Below are 14903 nucleotides of genomic sequence, written 5' to 3'. Positions count from 1 at the left end.
ATGGTTACCAAAATCACGGAAAGTTTGATACCCAACAAGCGAACTTATAAACATAATACAATCAAAACTAGTAAAATTGACATGAGCCCAATATATGACCACCAGCTGCAGCTGAAGCAAAAATCGTTTATACCTTGGATGGAAGCGAAAAGAACCAAGAAAACGCTTAAGATGATGAGAGCGCACTTCTTAGCCATTCTTCTCCGTTCCACCGAAACAAATTACTCTCTTGTGTTCTTATGATTTTGGGTTGAATCACAAAGTATGGAAAATTGCATTTCCTACTACGGTTGCTAGAGTCACATCATTTGGTATTCTTGTTGTCACACAATCATTCATGGGTTATATTGGTGATATTGAACTTGCTGCTTATTCTTTGATGCAAATTTTTCTGCTTCGTTTTGCAAATGGAATCCTAGTAAGTGGCTAGTCTTTCGTTTCTGTCCTCTTATATTTCTTATCTAATCCTTAGACGTGCAATCTGATGTCGTGATTCATCTTGATTCTACTTCAGTTGACTTTTTAAGTTAACTTGTTTAACTTACATTGAATTGAAGTGATTCTAAATACTCCATGATTAATTGATGCAGTTGCAAAAGGCGCCCTAGGCGTTCTTGGCGCACGAGCCGCCCAAGGGGCACCTAGACAATAAAACGCCTTAGGCGCCAATGTGTGAGCAATTTTTTTGTTTTCTAATTTTTCTCTGGGCGCTAGGCGAAGGGCCTGGCGCCTTGCCTTGTCGAGCACCTAATACAACCCTGCAGGATTACTCCTACATACATCCTTAAAATTCTGTATGTTTCGATGTCTTTGGCGTGTAGTTAGGAATGGCAAGCGCCCTCGAGACATTTTTGGTCAAGCATATGGAGCAAAACAATACCAAATGATGGGAATTTATTTGCAGCGGTCTTGGATAATTCTTCTTATCACTGCAATGCTCATGACTCCCGTTTTCATCTTTTCCTATTAAGAAATAATATAGGAGTCTAGATTTAGGAGATATACACTTTAAGGAGTTTGAGTTATATTAGGAAAGTGTCTATGTTTAGAGTTTGATCTTAGGTAGGAAAGTGCCTTGAGCGGTCGTCAAGTTTGTGAACAATATAAATAGGTTGTTAAGCCATAAGAATTATATACCAAGAATTATTATCAATGTAGACGTTCAATGCTTCCGCGTTTATGCTCTCCTCTCTCTTGCTTGATCCTTAACATGGTATCAGAGCGAGGTGAGAGGATGAGAGAGGAGAAGAAGAGAGAGTTAGAGAAGTTTTTCATCGGTTTCGTTTTAAGGTTTAAGGGAAAAAAAAAAAAAAAAAAAAAAAAAAAAAAGGAAAAAGGAAAGAAAGAAAGTGTTATTGAAAATTTGTAACAGTTTGGGTGTTACAAAGAAGAATCGTAACAGAAGCGTAACAGAAGCAAGTGTGACAGTTCTGTCAGAGGTATTACAGAAAGTTGTTAAACATGTTGGAAGAAGTGAAGTGTGGTTGAAGAGTTTGTGGCAGAAATTTGGAGATCCTACAAAGTGTGGCAGACTTTGTAAAGACGACAGGATTGTGAGAGAATCTTGAAGAACAAAGAAGTGTGAAGGTTTCGAAAAATAGCGTGACTGGAACAAGAGAAGAAGAAACAACATTCATGTTGTGAAGAAAGAAAAAAAAAAGAGAAAAAAAAAACAATCACAAAGAGGTGATGAGAAAAAGAACAACAATAGTAGGTTAAAATCCTATGAGTTGTCGAGAGAGTACAAAAAGTATTCTATCGAAGAAACCAAGAGTACAAGAAGTATTCTACCAAAGAAATCGAAGAGGACCGAAATGTCCCTAAACTTCCGAAGATGGGACCGTAATGTCCTTAAACTTCCGAAAATGGGACCGTAATGTCCTTAAACTACGAAGGGGACCGAAACGTCCTTAAACTACGAAGATGGGACCGAAACGTCCTTAAACTACGAAGATGGGACCGAAACGTCCTTAAACTACGAAGATGGGACCGAAACGTCCTTAAACTACGAAGATGGGACCGTAATGTCCTTAAACTTACAAAGGGGACCGAAACGTCCTTAAACTACGAAGAGGACCGAAAGATGTCCTTAAACTAAGAAGATGGGACCGAAATGTCCTTAAACTACGAAGGGGACCGAAACGTCCTTAAACTACGATCTGAAGATTTTTTTTTCACAAAAGTGTTGAAAAAAAAAGAAGAAGAAAACTGAAGTTAAATTTCTTTTGTCCAAGATGGGCATTCGTGATCTACATGCTCCATCTTGAGGGAGGGTATTAGGAAATAACATAGGAGTCTATATTTAGGAGATATACACTTTAAGGAGTTTGAGTTATATTAGGAAAGTGTCTATGTTTAGAGTTTGATCTTAGGTAGGAAAGTGCCTTGAGCGGTCGTCAAGTTTGTGAACAATATAAATAGGTTGTTAAGCCATAAGAATTATATACCAAAAATTATTATCAATGTAGACGTTCAATGCTTCCGCGTTTATGCTCTCCTCTCTCTTGCTCGATCCTTAACATTTCCACTTCAATTTTTATGTTACTTGGTGAAGGATATGAGTTATCTACAGTGGCAGGAAATCTTTCACTGTGGTGCATTCCGGTTCTCTATTATTTTGTTTTTGACTACACTTTGCAAATATATCTCCAAGCCCAACTCAAGAACATGATCGTCGGATGGTTGTCCGTAGCCGCATTTGTTTTGCATATAATCTTGTCGTGGGTATTTGTGATCAAATTGAATTTGGGAGTACCTGGTGCAATGGGAGCTATGATTATTTCAACGTGGTCAACGGTAATCGGGTTATTCATTTATGTTTGCTGTGGTTGGTGCCCTGATACGTGGACAGGTTTATCTGTAAGCGCATTCTCTGAACTTCTTCCGGTTGTTAGGCTTTCACTCTCATCTGGTGTGATGCTCTGGTAGATGCTTTCTCATTCCTTGTTGATTTATTAGTGTTGCTTAGTTACTACTTGGCGGTGCACATTCTGACTGACGTTCTTTTTGATTACAGTGTAGAGTTATGGTACAATGCGGTTCTTGTCTTAATGGAAGGATACCTTAGAAATGCAGAGATCTCAATTTCTGCCTTCTCCATTTGGTACAGTTTCTATGTCATCTTTGTTTCTACATTTCAACGACTACAACACTAGTCTTATCTTTCCACTCCTCTTTACTAACGGGATTTTGTACTGAAAATTTTCACAGCCTCAATATTTTGGGTTGGCAGTTTATGATAATCCTTGGGCCTGCAACAACACCATGGTATGTCAAGCTTGATGGTTTTATTTGTATTTTTCGTGTAAGATGATAGGTTTCGTAAACACCTTATTTATTATCTATTGTTTATGCTTTCTTTGCTATTTTTGGTGTGAATTATGTATCTTGTGTTTGTTTTTGAGTTTTGTAGGTGTTTTGGAGTCATTTGAGCAAAAGGAAGTGGAACTCGTCTAAATCCAGGATTTCTTCTTAATCATCTTGAAGAGAACGATTATACAAAACCAACGGCGAAAGAATGAGATCAATTCGACGCCCGAGGAGAAAGTTATGAACAAAATCAGATATTAAGCTTGTCAGTCCTCCAGAACTGACAGTTCATTGAGAATGAAGCGGGAGATTGTATTGTCAGTTTTCCAAGACTGACAAACAGAAGCCATCAGGGGTGGCCCATATCCATCAGCTGGGGCGCGTAAATACCTGCCGTACTTAAAACTTATCAACGAGGTCGAGAAGAAGAAAATCATTTTCTTTCCCAATTTTAGTTTGTTGCTTCTGTAAGAGACTAGATCGAGAAATTTAGAGAGATTCAGAGACAGAAGAGAGGTGATTCTGATATGGAAGATTATGAGTTGTGAATGAGATGGGTTTGAGTCTGTAGCCGTTGTAACAAGAGACGATGTTGCCTTTCATGGGAAGCTGCAGATGATTAAATTCAGGGAGATGGTGATGAGCAGACCGGAAAAATGAGTTCTGGTGATTGTTTTCTGTGGTCGATGGAGGAGATTGAGACAATATTTGAGTTTCGTTGGGGTTAATGGAAGATGGGTTAAACTCAAGTGAGTTTGGTTTGATTTTGGTGAGAATGAATTGGGAATTTAGGGTTCCTGAGTGCAATTAAGGTTTGAGGTTGTTTTGATGATGATCTGGGTGACTGATTTATGGGTTTGCGTTGATGGAGGAATTGGTGAAGAGATTTAAGAGGTTGAGAAGTTGCAGTTCAGTGAGATGGTGAAGGTAGCTGTGGTGATTTGTGTTCTCTGTCAGTGGAGAGAATGGTTTGAGCTTGTGTTGCTGCCTTAGAAGATGGTGATGGCAGTGTCACATGAAATGAGATTAGAAAGCCAAGAGTCAGAGAAGTTGTGTTGTTGGTGGTTGAGGAATGAGGCAGGAATGGAGTCTGGGTTGTATTGTGTTGCAGCAGAGAGTGACAAGGAATGGTTGAAGCTGTACACAGATGGTGCAGTTTGCTGGGTTAGTGGCTGAGTTTGAAGAGCTGTAACTGGTGTTGGCTTGGGTCTGTGATGCACAATGGTTGTGCTGGTGATTGACAGAGATGGTGGAGGAATTGACTTGTGCAGTTAAAGTTGAGATTGTGCTGGTCTGTGTTGAAGGGATTCGCGAGTAAAAGCATTGCAGGTGAAGCCTGTAAGCAGATAAGTTGGTTGTGCTGATGAGATGGATTAATGGTTATGTTGCAGCTGAGTTATGATGGTGAGAATGAGTTGCAGTTCAAGAAGAGCAGAATGAGCTACAGCGGATGTGTTGATCTTGTTTATATGAGAATGAGGTTGTGGAACTGAAGCTTAAGTGGATGGATGAGCTGGTATTGCAAGGATTGGGTGTTGCTGTTGGTTCGAGGGCCGAGGAAATGCATTTGCTGTGCTATTAAAGCTAAGAAGAATGGAATGTGTGACCTGAATTGAATTGCAATAACTGCAGGGAGGTGATTGAAGCAATAGCAGGTGTTTCAGCCAATGAGTGACTGCTGGCCATAAAGATGCAGGTGCCATAGCTGAGTGTATGAGCTGTTGGGTGCAATAATCAAAAACAAAGAAAAATCAAATAAGCAAAAGTTATTGATACTTAGCTCCTTTATAATGGAAGTGATTGCTTTGACGAAACGAACAAGCTCCCCGTATCTCCGCAACAACAACAAGGCAAAACTTTGGAAAATAGAGTGAGTCACGTGTTCAACACGCTGTCCTTAAGACATTAGCGTCCGGCTACACTCAAGAGTGATGCTATAGCCCTCACAGGACGGATATCTCCAGGATAAAACACCCTAATACACCTACTACTAGCATATGTAGTAGATGCTCAACTTGAGCTTGGCAACTCCGAAAAAACCGTTAAGGAAAATCGCGAATGCTTAAAAACCGCTATAAAATATTTTCCCTTAGGGGTCCCTCTAAAATATAGAGCAACCCCTTTCCCATAGATTTTACAAAAGTAGTGAATTTCTTTATATAATTGACAAATACAACTTAAGAAGAAAAACTCCCCGATGTGGGACTAAAAGGTTTATATAGTTTCTTAAAACTACTAAAAATTGGAAACTCCACGATGTGGGACTAAAAAGTTTCATTCACAAAATAAAACAATAAATTATAATTTTTTATTAAAACTTTAAAAAATTATTTTTTTATTAATCGTTTTCCAACAATCCCCCACATGAATGAAAACTCAATAAAACATGAAAACACAGATAGATCTTGGTAAATAAACATCCCAACCTCGCGATCCAAACAGACTGATCGTGCAAGTGTTGAAATCATACTAGTCATTTCTACGTCCTCTCCCTCACACAAAAGTGTGTTGACCCCAGGGTCATACTATGGATTGCATAAATCATAATAGTATTGAGAGCTTTCATCTTTAATTCTCACATGGTGAGACTATAGGTATCTTTCACCAAAGTGAAAAAGCATGAACTAGTGAACCCTTAGTGACCTTTAGGTCCTAAGTTCCAGTAATACCAAAACCATCAAAATGAAAATCACATAAAAAACGCAGGAAATACCATTTTAGGCAGAGGTGTCCATGAGGTCTTGAACCTTTGCTTAGTGAGATATTACCAGAATTACTTGCTAGAGACAGTGAACTATGTCTTGAACTGCTAGCATTTGATGTAATTCGTGATAACAACCACGGGTGATATCTCCAAGATTGCTGCCAAGCTCGTGCCGTTTTGTCCGTTTTGGCCCTGGACGTATCCTGTTTCTCAGAATGCTCTAGAGAATCAGCTCATATTCTCACAGGAAGCGACCCACTTCCTCATTCAGATAGGTGAGTTTCCATAAAGAGTGTTACTGCTACACCCCACTTCAATCTTAAATTGAAACTATAGAACTCATTAAGACTTATTAAAAAGTCATCCTCCACATGCAGTCACACTATCACGTCTACACCATAGGGAAGGGACAGAGAATGAAAATCTCTGATAGTGTTTACCTTTACCCACCACAAATTAGTTGTCTCATTCGAAACCTTGATCATGGGATCTCCAGTCAGCAAGGTTGAGTATCCTTCATGGCAAGTTTAATATATGAGCTTAAGCCCCAACCCCCTCGATGCATTTTTAACTATCTCTTTGTACAAACCTTTCGTCAAAGATTGCGCGATATTCTCCTTGGACTTTATCCAATCAATGGAAATAACGCCGATTGAGATTAGTTATTTCTTAGCTTTAACTATTATAGCTTGGCTAACACAATGTATAGATATAGCTGGCACAGGCCTATGCCAAAGAGGAATGTCTTCTAAAAAGCATCTTAGGCACTCGGCCCCCTCTCATGCTTTATCTAACGCAATACTCTCAGATTCCATAATGAATTGAGCGATATGTTTGTTTGGAAATCTTCCAACAACAAACCCACATGTTAGAGTGAAACCATATCCACTCGTAGACTTAGACTCCTCTGAGTCAACTATCCAGTTTGCATCATAAAGTCCCAAGGACAACAAGATACCTTTCATAAATCAAAAGAGTATTTTAGGTACCATAATACTCTACTCAGTGCATCTGAATTCTCTTGCTCTGGACTACAATTATATCCACTTAACTTACTCACAATATAGGCAATGTCTGGACTCTTACAGTTCATTAAATTCATCAGACATCCTATAACTTTTGAGTATTCAAGTTAAGATACTCCACTACCCTTATTTTTCTTGAGACTACAAGAATAATCGTACGAAGTACAAGCAGGTTTACAATCAGACTGATTGTATCTCTTAAGCACAACTCAACATAATGAGAACGACTAAGACTTATAAATGTTTGATTATCTTCTAATCCTCATCCCTAAGATTACATCAAAAGGGCCCAAGTCTTTCAAGTCAATGTTCTCATTCAGTGCATGTTTTTAGTGGAATTGATCACATCTATGTTTGTATCAAGCATATCATCAACATACAAGCATACAATTACACAGACATCCTTAACAAGTTACTTGTAGACATACTTGTCAGATTCATTAATTTAAATCCACTATCCATTATCACATGATTAAATTTTCCATGTCACTGTTTACGTGCTTATTTGAAAACCATACAAAGATTTTTCAAATTACAAACTTTGTATTCACAACCTTTCACTACAAAGTCTTCAGGTTGATCTATGTAAATTTCTTTACCTAATTCACGGTTTTAGAAAAAGCTGTCTTAACATCCATCTGATGTATCTCTACGTTCTTTATGGCAGCAATAACAATTAGTATCTCAACGGAAGTAATTTCCGTCACAATTGAATTAGAATCAAGGAAATCTACACCTTCTTTTAGTTTATAGCCTTTAGCTACCAACTTAGCTTAATATTTTTCCACAGTTTCATCTACCTATCGTTTCCTCTTAAAGACTCATTTACATCCCATGGTCTTACAACCTGGAGGTAAACTAGCAAGCTCCCAAGTCTGGTTCCAACGGACTGAGTCCATTTCACTAAATGAAGCTTCTTACCAGAATGGGGTTTCAGTAGATATAAGGCTTCTTTACAAGTCTGTGGCTCAGACTAAGCTAGGCATGTTATGAAGTCGGTTTCATAAGAAGTCTCAAGTCTAATTATTTTACTTCTCTTAGGCTCAACATCAACTTCATCTTCCTTTAAAATAAGTTCTGACTATTTGAAGATAAATCTAGGGGATCAACAACACATCTCTAATGAGGTACAGGTTTAGAATAAACATGTTCAAAGAACTCAGCATCCCTAGATTCCGTAATAATATTCACACCAATGTCAGAAAAAATCAGAACACACAACCAAAAATCTATTTGTAGAAGTATACTCAATATACCCTATACGAAAACACAATCAACATTTTTGGTTTCAATCTAGTTCTTTTAGGAAGAGGAATTACAATCTTAGTCAAACGCCCCCACACTTTGACACATTCATAAGAAGGTCATCTACCGTTCCATAAACCATATGGAGTTTCATCTGATTCTTAAAAGGGTACTTTATTCAGGATATACTAGTTAAGAGGACTGCCTCCCCCCACAAGGCCGCAGGTAATCCTGAACTAATCAACATGGAAATTATCATCTCCTTAAGGATACGGTTGTTATGTTCAAGGCTTCTAATTGGTTTCCAACTTCAAGTTTATACATCTTAAGGCTTCTAAGGCGTCATCCTTATCCTAAGCAAGTATACAAGATAGTACCTCGTACAATCATCTACGGAAGTTATAACCATCTTTTACCACAGTGGTTTTGGGTTGAACTCATGTCAACTAGGCCTAACTGAATTAATTCTAAAGGCTTAGAATTACTCTGAACATTTGTGCTAAAAGATTTTATAGCATATTTTGATTCTTCACAGATTTCACTTTTGTGTTCAAAATCCAAACTAAATTTGGGTACGAAGCCTATGCTAGCCAGTTAAGCATTGACTTATAAGTTTACGGTTCCAAGTCTACCACGTAAAACAATCAATCACACAAAGATATCACAAGAATCAACTACGTTCACATCATCAGTTTTTCCGTTAAGCTTATATAGACCCAAAGTCCTATAACTCTTGCTTAAAAAATCACTGCCTAGTTACAACAAGTTTTCCAGATTCAATTAAGATCTTAAATATTTTTCCATCTACAACAGAACAAGATACAAGATTTTCGCATATGCTCGGAACATGAAAACTTCATTCAATGTGAGAATATTACAGATATGAGCTTCTGCTCGACCTTTTCCTTTTATGCAACCTCTATTGCATATGAGTTTTACTCATAAGAGTTTTCGACATCCCCTATCCTATGATAGGAGGTGAACAGGTCTCTGTTTCAACAAACATTCTTGGTGGCTCCAGAGTCCACCTACTGGTCTCTCACATTGGTTATTAAAATAACTTCCGACATCATGCCACCAAACTCGTTCTAGTTTGTTTCAACTAAATTAGCATTAACTTTCTACTTATTAAGGTTTTTATGTTGTCTACAATTTACTGCCGCGTGGCCAGAAATTTTACAAACATAACACTCACCCTTAACTAAAGTAATTCCGGATTCAGGTTTACGAAATATACCTTTATCATGAAGACCATGCTTAGAGTTGCGTTCGATGTTCTCACCTTTGCCATCTTTGGAAGATTTGTTTCCAACCACATGCGGCTATTAGCCATGTCCCTCGGAGATGACACCTTTATTCACAAATCACAATTCCAAATCAGAAAGTAAAATATGAGTTTTGAAGATAACATCTATATATACAAACTTCGTTTGAATCAGCGTTTCAAAAAACTCATGGTTACCCCACAAAAATTAATTTAGTTAACAACAATTTTCTGCTCGTCAGAATTTTTCAGACACGTTTTTCTGTTTTGTAAAATATCAAAAAAATACTTTTACAACTCCAAAAATTCTGAAATTTTACGCGGGTAACTATCAGGATGTCTACTACGTTGTGTCAAAAGAGTTCATCGAAATTCCTTCTAGATTAAAAGATAAAATGGAAACTCTACAACTGACCATAAATTCGTTTTTGTTTTTCACTCCACAATTAACATCCATGATTCACAAACCAATCAATCGTTTTCGATTATTACAAATGCTAATGTCTTAAGATTGTTGGGTGCAATAATCAAAAACAAAGAAAAATAAAATAAGCAAAAGTTATTGATACTTAGCTCCTTTATAATGGAAGTGATTGCTTTGACGAAACGAACAAGCTCCCCGTATCTCCGCAACAACAACAAGGCAAAACTTTGGAAAATAGAGTGAGTCACGTGTTCAACACGCTGTCCTTAAGACATTAGCGTCCGGCTACACTCAAGAGTGATGCTATAGCCCTCACAGGACGGATATCTCCAGGATAAAACACCCTAATACACCTACTACTAGCATATGTAGTAGATGCTCAACTTGAGCTTGGCAACTCCGAAAAAACCGTTAAGGAAAATCGCGAATGCTTAAAAACCGCTATAAAATATTTTCCCTTAGGGGTCCCTCTAAAATATAGAGCAACTCCTTTCCCATAGATTTTACAAAAGTAGTGAATTTCTTTATATAATTGACAAATACAACTTAAGAAGAAAAACTCCCCGATGTGGGACTAAAAGGTTTATATAGTTTCTTAAAACTACTAAAAATTGGAAACTCCACGACGTGGGACTAAAAAGTTTCATTCACAAAATAAAACAATAAATTATAATTTTTTATTAAAAACTTTAAAAAATTATTTTTTTATTAATCGTTTTCCAACATGAGCAGATGGGAGTGTGCAGAATGGATGTGGTGACAGGTCGTGATGTTGCAGCTGCGAAATGAGAAGATGAATTACAGAATTGAGGTTGTGCTGCATGTATGGGAAGGCAAAATGGTGGAGCTTTGTATTGCAGTCAGCTACCTATGTTGCAGGTTATGAAGTTGCGGGGAAGCGGCAAGCTGAACCGCAGTGTGCAAGTGAGCTGCAAGTGGTTGTTAAGATAATTGCAGTTAACAAAGAGATTGTATTGCTGCACAGGTAGTTGAGATGGTCAAGACTGCTACAGGAAGAAATGGAAGAGCTGCAATAAAGGCCTGAGATTGTCCTGGATCGGTTGAACAGAGGTAACTCGGCTGGAATCGGAGTACAGCGAGTTGACTCGCAGATCCAGTAGCTGACTCAGATGGGCTTGGACCTGTTGGATTTCACTCATGGACTAGTTAAACTACTGATTTTTTTGGACGCGACTTATTGAAGGTGAAGGCAGAGAAAGTATATAAAGGGAGAGTTTATTCTAATAATTTTATCTTTACTTCTACTTTTTGTTCTAGGGTTTAGAAACATGAAAACTTTCCTTTTTTTTCTTGTCATGAACTCCATGAACATGAGCTAGATTATTATTTTTGGTTATGGATAAAGTTGATTTCACATAACATGAATCCTTATTTGATATATTAGTTTTGTGTCAGTATTATCGTTTATGATTCACCATTAATATTGTTACATGATTTGAATTCTTGTTTAGTCGAGTCGCGAATCGATTGAGTTTGCTTTCATATTTATTGCTAGATTAGAGTTTATTATACGCAAAAGTGATAAATTTCTGATTGCAAGTAGCATAATTGTGGATATTGCTTGTAGTGATACATCCTAGTAGTCACAAGTGAATCATAACCTTTGTTAAATCGGATTAGTGCTTTTACACATTCGATTGCTTTGATTGGCCTGATTTCATAGAACTTAATGCATCTAGGGAATTAAACTTGATTAGTGTTTTTACACGTTAGGTTGTTCTCTTAGGTAGAATTCATTTTCGCATCTTTTAATGTGTTTGTTAATGATAAGAGGAGATTTGCGGGATATTCTTGCGATCAAGATATCCTAGGGCCTTTGATAATGAGAGATTAAATATCAATTCTAGTTATTAAGACAAGAACATGTTAGTGAATGAAAACGATATACTTAACCAATATCTTTATATCTTGATTTGCGTGTTTGCTTTACTTTATTTATTTTTAGTATAACTTAGTTTTTAAAAATTAGAAACCCCCCCTTGTTACCTTTGTTTATATAAGAAATCGAAACAAACGACAACCTAGACCTCTCTGTGGGAACGATCCTTTCTTGCCCTTGCGTCATTATATATTTTGAATAATAAGAAAGTGTAATTATTTTTGACGCCTACGACAGCGATTATAAGACATCCGTGTTTTTGAGTTATGGCTGATATTCGTACAGTGTATGAGTGGCAAACGAACTTGGAGCAGGGAATGTGAAAGCAGCACAATTCTCCGTTAAAGTTATCATGACCATTTCCGTATCACTTGGATTGGTCTTTTGGATTTTGACTTTGATTTTTGGCAACTCCATCTCGTATTTGTTTTCAAACAGCAATGAGGTCGCAAAAGCAGTCTCAAATCTCTCGGTTCTTCCATCTTTCTCAGTCTTACTCAGCAGTATCAATCCAGTTCTTACAGGCAAGAACTCAATTAGAGATTTGAAACATAGATCTTGTCTTCTTAGCTTTTGATTTGCATTTACTAATCTATGTCTATTTTCTTTCTAAACCTGTTGGTAGGGGTGGCAATTGGTGCTGGTTGGCAAACACTGGTGGCTTATGTGAACATCACTTGCTACTATATTATTGGGATTCCTATTGGACTTCTGCTTGCGTATTGCTTCCATTTCCTAGCTCAGGTAGGGCACAGTACCTCTAATTGCGAAGGATTTTCGCGCTCTAACTTGGTTTTATTTTAACAGGGAATATGGATTGGAATGATATGTGGGTTTGCGATGCAAACACTTGCTCTTATTTACGTCACCTGGAAAAGTGATTGGGGGGTGCTCGGGTAATGTTACAAAAATGTTTTGCGTTAGCATGATCAGCAAAAGTGAAAGTAACATGAAATCCACAATACTTATCGTTTTACTATACTGTTTTATGAGATGGCTTTCTTGATTGAGTTCTAAATTCGAAATATCACTCAGGTGGAAACTGCATCTGCCCGTCTGAAGACGTTCTCGAGGGAATCTGAAAAGTCCTATGAAAACATAAATCACGCCTAAATGATTTATGTCAAGGATGGAATGTGTTTGACGCTTGATGAAGAGTACTTCTATGAGGGGGTTAAACTGGGCTTCGGCCCGCCCCCTCAAAGGTCCATAATTTTTTTTTTCGTATATGCAAATGCAATGGTGTGAATTTCATTTGTAACCCAATGCCCAACCCACCAGTATGCCCACTGGCGACTTTTTTTTTTTTGCTTCTTAAACATATATATATAGTCAAAGTTTTTTTGATCGATCAAAGAGAATATAATAAAAGGCACACAAGCCGTGTGCGGACGTTTACAACTAAAGATGAGCAAGGAGCCCAAAGCAAAAGTAATAGAACAAAGTTTGAACTAAAGAAAAACACTTCAAAGGGCACAAAGAAGATCTTTTTTTGTTTTGGTTGGTTAATTGGTCACATCCTTAACTCCTAATAAGGAGTTATTTCTAGCAATTATAGGATTCGAACCCCTACCTCCGCAGTGGGAGGGAGCATACCAACCATCATACCACTTGATTATTGGCGGCACAAAGAAGATCAAAATCATAAGATACGACTTGTCGAACCTATGAATAAGAAACAATTTGCAAACTAGAATGACCGCCTAATATCAGCCAAATCAAAATCATAAGATACGACTTGTCGAATCTATGAATAAGAAACAAGTCGCAAGCTAGAATGACTGTATAATATCAGCCTACTATCAAGTAGAAGATTCTTCAACATCCCTACGGCTAATCCATCATGATTTTTCGCGAGATCGCTAAACATATGCTGACGATCTTTCTTCAAAGGGGGAAAGTCTAAACCCCATTGAGAACCAAAATCCATAAGTTTAGTTGCTGAAACGTCATTAGGAACACTAGAATTTTGGGAGCTTTTCTTTTTTTGCTTAAAGCACCATGGGGAAACATACCAGTTACTTTAGCTTTTAGTCGTAGTTTCTTGCTACATTCGAGAACCGGCTTGGACGAGGACAGTTTTGTGATGCTTGTCTCTGAGTCTTCCAAAACCAATTGAGAAGTGACCACCTCCTCTTCTTCTTCTTCAAGAGCTTGGAATCTATTATGGTTTTCAAAACCAGGAGGAACAAATGGATCGGTAGAAGAGATACTCACCCCTTCCATAACAGATACCTGACCTATTTCAATTTTCGCACCATTTTCCGAGACATCACAATTTTCCCCTTCTTCTATAAATTTTTCTCCAACATCTGCTTTGTTATTTCTCCTTCTTCTTCTCTTAACATTTCCAATCTGCAAGTTCTCATTGATCCCTTTACCAGTTGCTTGCTGCTCAACTTGAATAGCTTCCCTCTTCGTTATGCACTCCGCAACTAAATGTCCAATGATTCTGCAGTGGTTACAGAAGTTTGGAGATTTAGGTATCTCCACTTTCTGAAAGAAACTTCCTAGTTTTCATTCAACCTTTATTTTTTTTAGGTACAGGCTTTGCAAAGTCCACCTCCACCAACACATTTGCATAGAAGCCAGAGTTTTCCTTCAAAGTAGCATCATCCACTTGCACAGGCCTTCCAACTCCCTTTGCAATAGCTAACAGTATCCTCTATCCCAAAACTCCAAGCTTAAACCAGGAAACCTAGTCCAAACAAAAATAGTAGAAATTCTTTGATTCGCAGGTTTGAAATTAGGCTCCCAAACCCTAATATTTAGATATTTCTCTTCCACCTTCCATGGACCTTTGCTACAAATATGCATCTTATCTTCTTCATTTTCCAGTTTGATGACAAAGAACCCCTTCCCTAGAGGCACCAGCTGACAATACCCCTTAAGATTCCATTGATCTTTCAGCATTTTCATCGCAATTTCAAGCTTAATTTTTAAAATTCTAATCTCCCAATGAGACTAAAATCCCAAGCAGCCAGACATTCATCAATTAATTCATCTGGAAGAGAAATAGAAGGATCATCACC

General features: G+C 37.6%; 1 pseudogene; it reads left to right on the top strand.

Annotated features, from left to right (window-relative positions):
- LOC113301177 lies at nt 1–12984 on the top strand (annotated as a pseudogene).
- Nucleotides 12985–14903: the final 1919 nt, after the last annotated feature.

Source organism: Papaver somniferum, chromosome 1 (assembly GCF_003573695.1).
Source record: "Papaver somniferum cultivar HN1 chromosome 1, ASM357369v1, whole genome shotgun sequence".
Taxonomy (NCBI): domain Eukaryota; kingdom Viridiplantae; phylum Streptophyta; class Magnoliopsida; order Ranunculales; family Papaveraceae; genus Papaver; species Papaver somniferum.
This window is presented reverse-complemented; position numbering and strand designations above follow the sequence as displayed.